The following is a 9,943-nucleotide window of genomic DNA, read 5'->3' as shown; positions in this document are numbered from 1 at the left end:
GGACATAATTTTTCTGTGCAGCAATGAGGATAAACCTCAGATCACGGATCCAATCTGTATCATTACTACTAACATCTTTCAACACAATTTTCTCTAGGAACATATCAAAATAAACATATGAAAGCAACAACGCGAGCTATTAATCTTGAACATAGATATGCTAATACTACCAGGACTAAGTTCATGATAAATTAAAGTTCAATTAATCATATTACTTAAGAACTCCCACTTAGATAGACATCCCTCTAATCCTCTAAGTGATCACGTGATCCAAATCAACTAAACCATAACCTATCATCACGTGAGATGGAGTAGTTTTCAATGGTGAACATCGTTATGTTGATCATATCTACTATATGATTCACGCTCGACCTTTCGGTCTCTGTGTTCCGAGGCCATATCTGCATATGCTAGGCTCGTCAAGTTTAACCTGAGTATTCTGCGTGTGCAAAACTGGCTTGCACCCATTGTAGATGGACGTAGAGCTTATCACACCCGATCATCACGTGGTGTCTGGGCACGACGAACTTTGGCAACGGTGCATACTCAGGGAGAACACTTCTTGATAATTTAGTGAGAGATCATCTTATAATGCTACCGTCAATCAAAGCAAGATAAGATGCATAAAAGGATAAACATCACATGCAATCAATATAAGTGATATGATATGGCCATCATCATCTTGTGCTTGTGATCTCCATCTCCAAAGCACCGTCATGATCACCATCGTCACCGGCACGACACCTTGATCTCCATCGTAGCATCGTTGTCGTCTCGCCAATCTTATGCTTCCACGACTATCACTACCGCTTAGTAATAAAGTAAAGCATTACATCGCGATTGCATTGCATACAATAAAGCGACAACCACATGGCTCCTGCCAGTTGTCGATAACTTGGTTACAAAACATGATCATCTCATACAATAAAATTTAGCATCATGCCTTGACCATATCACATCACATCATGCCCTGCAAAAACAAGTTAGACGTCCTCTACTTTGTTGTTGCATGTTTTACGTGGCTGCTACGGGCTTAAGCAAGAACTCATCTCACCTACGCATCAAAACCACAACGATAGTTTGTCAAATAGACTCCGTTTTAACCTTCTCAAGGACCGGGCGTAGCCACACTCGGTTCAACTAAAGTTGGAGAGACAGTCGCCCGCAAGCCATCTATGTGCAAATCACGTTGAGGGAACCGGTCTCGCGTAAGCGTACGCGTAAGGTTGGTTCGGGTCGTCTCGTCCAACAATACCGCTGAACCAAAGTATGACATGCTGGTAGGCAGTATGACTTGTATCGCCCACAACTCACTTGTGTTCTACTCGTGCAAATAACATCAAACCATAAAAACCTAGGCTCTGATACCACTTTTGGGGAACGTAGTAATTTCAAAAAATTTCCTACGCACACGCAAGATCATGGTGATGCATAGCAACGAGGGGGAGAGTCTGATCTACGTACCCTTGTAGATTGGAACGGAAGCGTTGACACAACGTAGAGGAAGTAGTCGTACGTCTTCTTCCCGATCCGACCGATCCAAGTATCGTTACTCCAGCACCTCCGAGTTCTTAGCACACGTTCAGCTCGATGACGATCCTCGGGCTCCGATCCAGCAAAGCGTCGAGGAAGAGTTCCGTCAGCACGACGGCGTGGTGACGATCTTGATGTACTACCGACGCAGGGCTTCGCCTAAGCACTACAACGGTATGATCGAGGTGGAATTTGGTGGCAGGGGGCACCGCACACGGCTAAGGAACGATATCAATGATCAACTTGTGTGTCTAGAGGTGCCCCCTGCCCCCGTTTATAAAGGTTGCCAGGGGGAGGGCTGGCCGGCCAAAGGAGGAGGGCACAGGAGGAGTCCTACTCCTACCGGGAGTAGGACTCCCCCCCAATCCTATTCCTAATAGGATTCCTCGAGAGAGAGAGAGGGAGAAGGGGGCCGGCCACCTCTCCTAGTCCTAATAGGACTAGGGGAGGGGGGAGGCGCGCAGCCCACCTTGGGCTGCCCCTTTCACCTTTCCACTAAGGCCCAATAAGGCCCATTTGGTTCCCGGGGGGTTCCGGTAACCTCCCGGTACTCCGGTAAAATTCCCGATTTCACCCGGAACACTTCCGATGTCCAAACATAGGCTTCCAATATATCAATCTTTATGTCTCGACCATTTCGAGACTCCTCGTCATGTCCGTGATCACATCCGGGACTCTGAACAACCTTCGGTACATTAAAATGCATAAACTCATAATAACTGTCATCGTAACATTAAGCGTGCGGACCCTACGGTTCGAGAACAATGTAGACATGACCGAGACACGTCTCCGGTCAATAACCAATAGCGGGACCTGGATGCCTATATTGGCTCCTACATATTCTACGAAGATCTTTATCGGTCAGACCGCATAACAACATACATTGTTCCCTTTGTCATCGGTATGTTATTTGCCCGAGATTCGATCATCGGTATCCAATACCTAGTTCAATCTCATTACTGGCAAGTCTCTTTACTCAATCTGTAATACATCATCTCACAACTAACATCTTAGTTATAATGCTTGCAAGGCTTATGTGATGTGTATTACCGAGAGGGCCCAGAGATACCTCTCCGACAATCGGAGTGACAAATCCTAATCTCGAAATACGCCAACCCAACATCTACCTTTGGAGACACCTGTAGTACTCCTTTATAATCACCCAGTTACGTTGTGACGTTTGGTAGTACCCAAAGTGTTCCTCCGGTAAACGGGAGTGGCATAATCTCATAGTCATAGGAACATGTATAAGTCATGAAGAAAGCAATAGCAACATACTAAACGATCGGGTGCTAAGCTAATGGAATGGGTCATGTCAATCAGATCATTCAACTAATGATGTGACCTCCGCCACCTCCACCGCCTCCTCCTCCGGCGAGTGACGATCAGGGCACTCGGCCGGCTCCTTCTCCGGCGAGTGGCGGCACTCCGCCTCCTTCTCCGTCTCGTTAGGAAGGGCGGAAGAGACCCGCCACCGCTCCGGCTGCTCCGGTGCATCGTAGTCCTTCTCCTCCACCTCGTAAGCAAGAAAAGAAGACATCCGCTCCGTCTGCTCTGCCGGCGTCTAGCAGTACAGCCAAAGGCGGGAGGAGATACACATTCGGTCCTTCTCTGAAGACTCTAGAGAAGTTACCGTACGAGAGGACCGAGGAGGAAAACGCGAAGATCGCGTAGACCGAAGTGGATGACTGGTTTCAAGGGTTGAAAGCGAAGAGACATCCACCTCCAGAGGAGAAGGTAGATCCGGTGAAAGCGAAGCGCACTCTGGCTGCCCTGAGAAAACCACCCAAGTCTCCGCCGAAAGGCAACTATGAGCGCATTATTGAAAAGGCATTTGCTGAAGCGGAGAGGTCGGGAAGTACTAAAAGTGATCAAAGGATGAAAGAACGACGAGCTGGGAAACAGATTGTCCAGCTCGGCGAACAAGCGAAGCAATCGTGCCCCCCGCTCAAGGTGCCTGCTAGCGACTGAAGGAAATATGCCCTAGAGGCAATAATAAAGTTATTATTTATTTCCTTATATCATGATAAATTTTTATTATTCATGCTAGAATTGTATTAACCGGAAACATAATACATGTGTGAATACATAGACAAACAGAGTGTCCCTAGTATGCCTCTACTTGACTAGCTCGTTAATCAAAGATGGTTATGTTTCCTAACCATAGACAAAGAGTTGTTATTTGATTAACGAGGTCACATCATTAGTTGAATAATCTGATTGACATGACCCATTAGCTTAGCACCCGATCGTTTAGTATGTTGCTATTGCTTTCTTCATGACTTATACATGCTCCTATGACTATGAGATTATGCAACTCCCGTTTGCCGGAGGAACACTTTGGGTGCTACCAAACGTCACAACGTAACTGGGTGATTATAAAGGAGCACTACAGGTGTCTCCAAAGGTACATGTTGGGTTGGCGTATTTCGAGATTAGGATTTGTCACTCCGATTGTCGGAGAGGTATCTCTGGGCCCTCTCGGTAATGCACATCACATAAGCCTTGCAAGCATTACAACTAATGTGTTAGTTGTGAGATGATGTATTACGGAACGAGTAAAGAGACTTGCCAGTAACGAGATTGAACTAGGTATTGGATACCGACGATCGAATCTCGGGCAAGTAACATACCGATGACGAAGGGAACAACGTATGTTGTTATGCGGTCTGACCGATAAAGATCTTCGTAGAATATGTAGGAGCCAATATGGGCATCCAGGTCCCGCTATTGGTTATTGATCGGAGATGTGTCTCGGTCATGTCTACATTGTTCTCGAACCGTAGGGTCCGCACGCTTAAGGTTTCGATGATAGTTATATTATGAGTTTATGAGTTTTGATGTACCGAAGGAGTTCGGAGTCCCGGATGAGATCGGGGACATGACGAGGAGTCTCGAAATGGTCGAGACGTAAAGATCGATATATTGGACGACTATATTCGGACTTCGGAAAGGTTCCGAGTTATTCGGGTATTTTTCGGAGTACCGGAGAGTTACGGGACTTCGCCAGGGAGTATATGGGCCTTATTGGGCCATACGGGAATAGAGGAGAGAGGCCGAAAGGAAGGAGGCCTGCGCCCCCCCTCTGGTCCGAATTGGACAAGGGGCGCAGCCCCCTTTTCCTTATTCCTCTCCCCCTCTTTCCCCTTCTCCTACTCCAACAAGGAAGGAGGGAGTCCTACTCCCGGTGGGAGTAGGACTCCTCTTGGCGCGCCTCCTCCTAGGCCGGCCGGCCCCTCCCCCTTGCTCCTTTATATACGGAGGCAGGGGGCACCCCATAGACACACAAGTTGATCATTGAGATCGTTCCTTAGCAGTGTGCGGTGCCCCCTGCCACCAAATTCCACCTCGATCATATCGTTGTAGTGCTTAGGCGAAGCCCTGCGTCGGTAGTACATCAAGATCGTCACCACGCCGTCGTGCTGACGGAACTCCTCCCCGAAGCTTTGCTGGATCGGAGCCCGGGGATCGTCATCGAGCTGTACGTGTGCTAAGAACTCGGAGGTGCCGGAGTAACGGTGCTTGGATCGGTCGGATCAGGAAGAAGACGTACGACTACTTCCTCTACGTTGTGTCAACGCTTCCGTTGCGATCTACAAGGGTACGTAGATCAGACTCTCCCCCTCGTTGCTATGCATCACCATGATCTTGCGTGTGCGTAGGAAATTTTTTGAAATTACTACGCTCCCCAACAGCGATATCGTCGATCCGAGGATGGTGCCCGGTTATGGCAATCCTGCAGATTACCTGCCCGACGATGTACATTATGATTTTTTGGAGGTGCAGATACAAAGATACGAGTACGGGAAGCCTCTCGTCAAAGATGAAAGATCTCTATCAACGATGATGGCAAGATTGCATGATTGGTACATGAAAACCTGCAGAGAGTCTGAGGGGAGGAGCACTTTGTATGTGAGAGTTAAAAAGGAGCATGACCTCGTTGGAATTGAACTGTTACCTATTCCATTTGAGGAGTTCTATCAATTTTTCAATCAATTGGCCCGCGATAAAGCAACGGTCACCTGCTACTGTCTGTAAGTAGTACTACCTCTGTCATTAAGTCTCTCTATATAACTCAGCTCTTTCATTGCATGTATTTATAATTATCCTCACTATATTATGCAGATCGCCGAATTGAAGAAAAGACAAGTGGGTGATATTGGGTTCATTAACACATATCTCATAGATGCAACTGAGATTGAATTTCATGCCGAAAATACCGAGGCCAAGTTGCTACGATAGTTGAAAATAAATAAACACAAAGATATAATACTCTTTCCTTACAACTTCAAGTGAGTGTTACTGTCTTGTGGCATATCGGTTTCCCTTATTAGTCCAGGTTATAGTAATGTAATATTGATGAGTTATGCATGCGTGCGCAGGTACCACTATATTCTCCTAGAGATTAAGTTTGAGCAGGGAGTAGTAATTGTCTTAGACTCCAAACGAAAAGATCCCAAGGAGTATGCGGACATGACTGAAATGCTCGAGAAGTAAGTTAAATCGATCATTGTCCACCATATCAGCAACTTTGTTCATTTCTGATATCAAGTAATTGTTTTCTTTGTATGGCAGGGTTTGGAGAAAATTCACCAAAAAAGCTCCGGAACTGCCGAAGAAGCTGCAATTTAGACACCCAAAAGTAAGTACTATAGTAGCATATTCCACGCATCTCCTAGTGATTCAAGCGCTAGTTTCATCAATACCATTTAGCATGCTTGCTAATTATCAGTTTGATTGACCTCTATTTCTTGTAAAGTGGTTGTGGCAGGAACAAGGAAATGATTTCTGTGAATACTACATTTGCGAGTCCATCCGCCACACGACCTGTGAGCGGGATTACTCTGACAAACAATATGAAGTGCGTAAATAACAATATTCACAATTTTATTTTATTACCATCATTTGTGTTGAGTTTCATTCATTCATAAATATATGTATTGACCCCCTTCTTAAAATTAGATGTTTCGGATGCGGGATGAACTCCTAACACCAGATCGCCTGCGAGCAATTCAATAGGAATTGGCGGCATTCTTTCTTGACCACGCACGCACGCACGCACGCATGCACGTACACACGCGTCTAGCTTCTCATGCTACTTGAGTACAAAATATTTGTTATATTCAAGCATCTATGATGGAACAATGCAATGTCAACTGCCATTTTATTTGTACAATAATGCATGCTATTAGCTGTTTGTTCTGATATGGTTCAGGTTGATGTTGTTTCAAGATCTGAATGGAAATTTAGCTACGGCCGTCCCTTCCTCAAGCAAACAACGCGAGACTTAGTTAATGTATTGGAAATTTTATCAACCAGCCAGCCTATCATTTTTCTTATTCGGAACCAACAAAAGTTGGTACATTTTGGAGGTGAATCAAACATTCATAGATTTTGTATTACCATTACCAATATGGCTTCTCTTTCAGCTTGAAATTGTTTAAAATCCTGCATGTTGCTATCATTATTGATGCTAATGTGATGAATATCTTTCCCAGTTATGGTGGTTCATAACCAAGTTTATGCACCATTGTGTTTTGCATGTTGTTTTTAGTTAACCACTTCTGTCTAGATTATCTTAGGCCAGCATTTCCCCGGCTCTCTTGGTAGCTTTGGTATTACGATGCAGCCACTTTTCGGCCTTAGTATACAATCTGTGTATCATGTGTTGTTCATTCAGAAGTAGCTTTGCATGGTGACGTGATGAAGGAACTATCCAACAGTTTTGCGCAGCCGCAGGTGCTGGACAGGAGCAGCGGAGCGCGTTTGGCTGCATGCCGGATCTGCTCCGGATCCGCGTGAGAAGGCCGCCCAGAACGTCTACACCAAGGTATACCTCCTTCCCCACCTCCCCTGCTCCATGTTTGTGCTTGTGGCGAGGTCCTTGCTGGCGATTAGATTTTTCGTCGGTTGCATTGCTCCAGCTTAGCTCCAGGAAGGAGATGTGTCGTGCTGGCTGTTTGGTGGCATGCTAGTTGGTGGTTCTTGATGCTGTAGAAATTTGTCCTCTGATATTTTTAGTTTTGTGTCTTATTGGGGTCGGCTTATAGCAGCAGGAGCAGCATAGTTGCAACACACTTTAGTAAAGGTAGCTTGCTTGGTTTGTGGTGATGATGCATCGAGTATATATATGACTCTGTTGCTGCTGACCTCGAGATGAATAAGTACTTGGAACCAAGCATGATTGTGGATAATGTATTTGTAAGAGTAATCCAAATAAGGTGGGGTTGCTCCTGTTTAGAAGCATGGTTTTTGTTTCTTTTATTCATGTATGTCCCTTGGACTTGGGAGCCATGTTCTTGCGTGTCATGAGTTTTGTTACCGGGGTAGAAAGATACTAGAACGTGATGGATTTTTAACACCCCTGTTGGTTGTGGGTGGTTTGCAGCAAGGGGAAGCAAAAGGAGAATGTGAACAACGGTGATGATGTTCGACCAGGCCACCTACGACAAGCTGCTCAGTGGGGTAACACTTATTCTTGGTTGGCTTTGGCTGGTAAGACATTAACCATTAGCATTTCCTTGTAACGCAGTGAACGGGGATGTAAATATCCGAAGAGACAAGTATCGAAGCATCTTGGACACTTACTGGCATATGTTACCATTGCTGAGAATGAAGCTATCGAAAGGGAGCGTTACAAATTGATGCTGCAGGTATGTGTGCAAGCAATTCACTCACTTTGACTCGTCTGTCTATTGGTTTGTGCTGCAAAGTATCGCTCTGTCCGAAAAATTATCAAAATGGACAAAAAGGGTTGTATCTACAACTAAAATACATCTAGATACATCTCCTTTTAATCATTTTGATGACAAGTATTTCTGGACGGAGGGAGTATGTAGAAGTGAACTAGTTTGTTCTGAATTGATGTAAAGTGTTGCATGATTGACCCAAAGGAAAGAAATGTGGTTTGCTAAGTGAAAATCTGTAGCAGCGGCTAGTTTGTTGATTTGCCTGTGTACTGAGACAGAATTGTTTAGGTTTCTCGAGGTTGAGCGGCATGGAGCTGTCAGTGATTTTGCTATAAAAAAAATGCAGTGCACTTGTGCAGGTCATTTCCTATCATTATTTTGTTAGAGATTGAGGAGTGATGGGTAGAATGCAGTGCAATGCAGAGTTGATTAAATGTTGCTTTGTTCATGGATTAATCTTGTCTGTGCCCAGGGACAGGGAGGGGGCTGATTTGATGATGGTTAGGACGGCAACGAAATATCGTATGCGCTGGAGATGGAGGGACTTGCAGCCGCTAGGGGAAGCTGTATTTGATCTTGTGGAGAGAATACTGAAGGGTGGAGCTTGTCGGTGTCTTTTATTATTTGCAGTAGAATTAATGTGATGTTGGTTTGGGTTGCAGTAGAATTAATGTGATGTTGTGGAGAGTGCTACTCGTCCTAGGTTTTCCTTGTTTTGTGTCCACACAGGTGCTGCCACGCGGCAAGGTCCTGCTTCTTTGAGTAGTAGTGTATATAGGAGAGGTGCATTTCGGAATTGAGGAAAGATATGATTGTTGCAGTCGTGTTTCATATATCAGGCTAATGTAAATTTTGAAGTTTATTATCAGCAACACTTTGCACTTGTTGAAAAAAAAAAGAAAAAAGGTTTTTATCATTTATGCCACTAGTTGTGTCCTACTACTCAGTTTTGCCATTAGAAGTTACAATTGCTCAAAAATGCCATCAATCCGTGAGATGGTTGCTCAAAAATGCCATTAGATATCTTAAAAATGCCATCGTTCTGTTAGATGTTTGCTCAAAAATGCCATTAGACATTGTTATTTTTACGTCAAACCCGTTGACCATGTTCTATGGCAAAAATAAGCCTAGACCCACATGTCAGTTCTCTCTATCTCACAATGATATGTGTAGCCCCACTTGTCACGAGTAACCAAGCAAATAATTTTATAAGAAAATAAGAACGTTGTTGGGATTAAGTGGGCCCCATACTTTATTGTAGTGAGATAGAGGGAGAGATGGCATGTTGGTTTATAGGTATTTATGTCATTATGACATGGCAAAAGAGATTTGAGATCACAATAATGGTGTTTAGTGGCATGTTTGAGCATGTGTCCAATGAAGCGATGTCATTTTTGAGCAATTGAAATTTCTAGTGGCAAAACTGAGTAGTGGGACACAACCGGTGGCATAACTGATAAAAACCCAAAGAAAAAAGTAAAAAAAAAAAAAAGAACCATGTATTGATACTTGTGATTGATTGTTATGCTGAGAAATTCTTGGTGTTAAATGTGAAAAATGATGACCGTGTGTTTGTGGAATCCTTACGCTTGATTATGTTGGGCAAAATCCAGTGGGCCGGTGCCTGGCTGAGCGTGAGACGGCCCGGCCCGCCGGGTCCCGGGGGTGCTCGAAAGTTGAAACCCTGGGACACTACAGCACTAGTGAGCGTGAGACGAGGC

Source organism: Triticum aestivum, chromosome 6A (assembly GCF_018294505.1).
Source record: "Triticum aestivum cultivar Chinese Spring chromosome 6A, IWGSC CS RefSeq v2.1, whole genome shotgun sequence".
NCBI classification, from domain to species: Eukaryota; Viridiplantae; Streptophyta; class Magnoliopsida; order Poales; family Poaceae; genus Triticum; species Triticum aestivum.
This window is presented reverse-complemented; position numbering follows the sequence as displayed.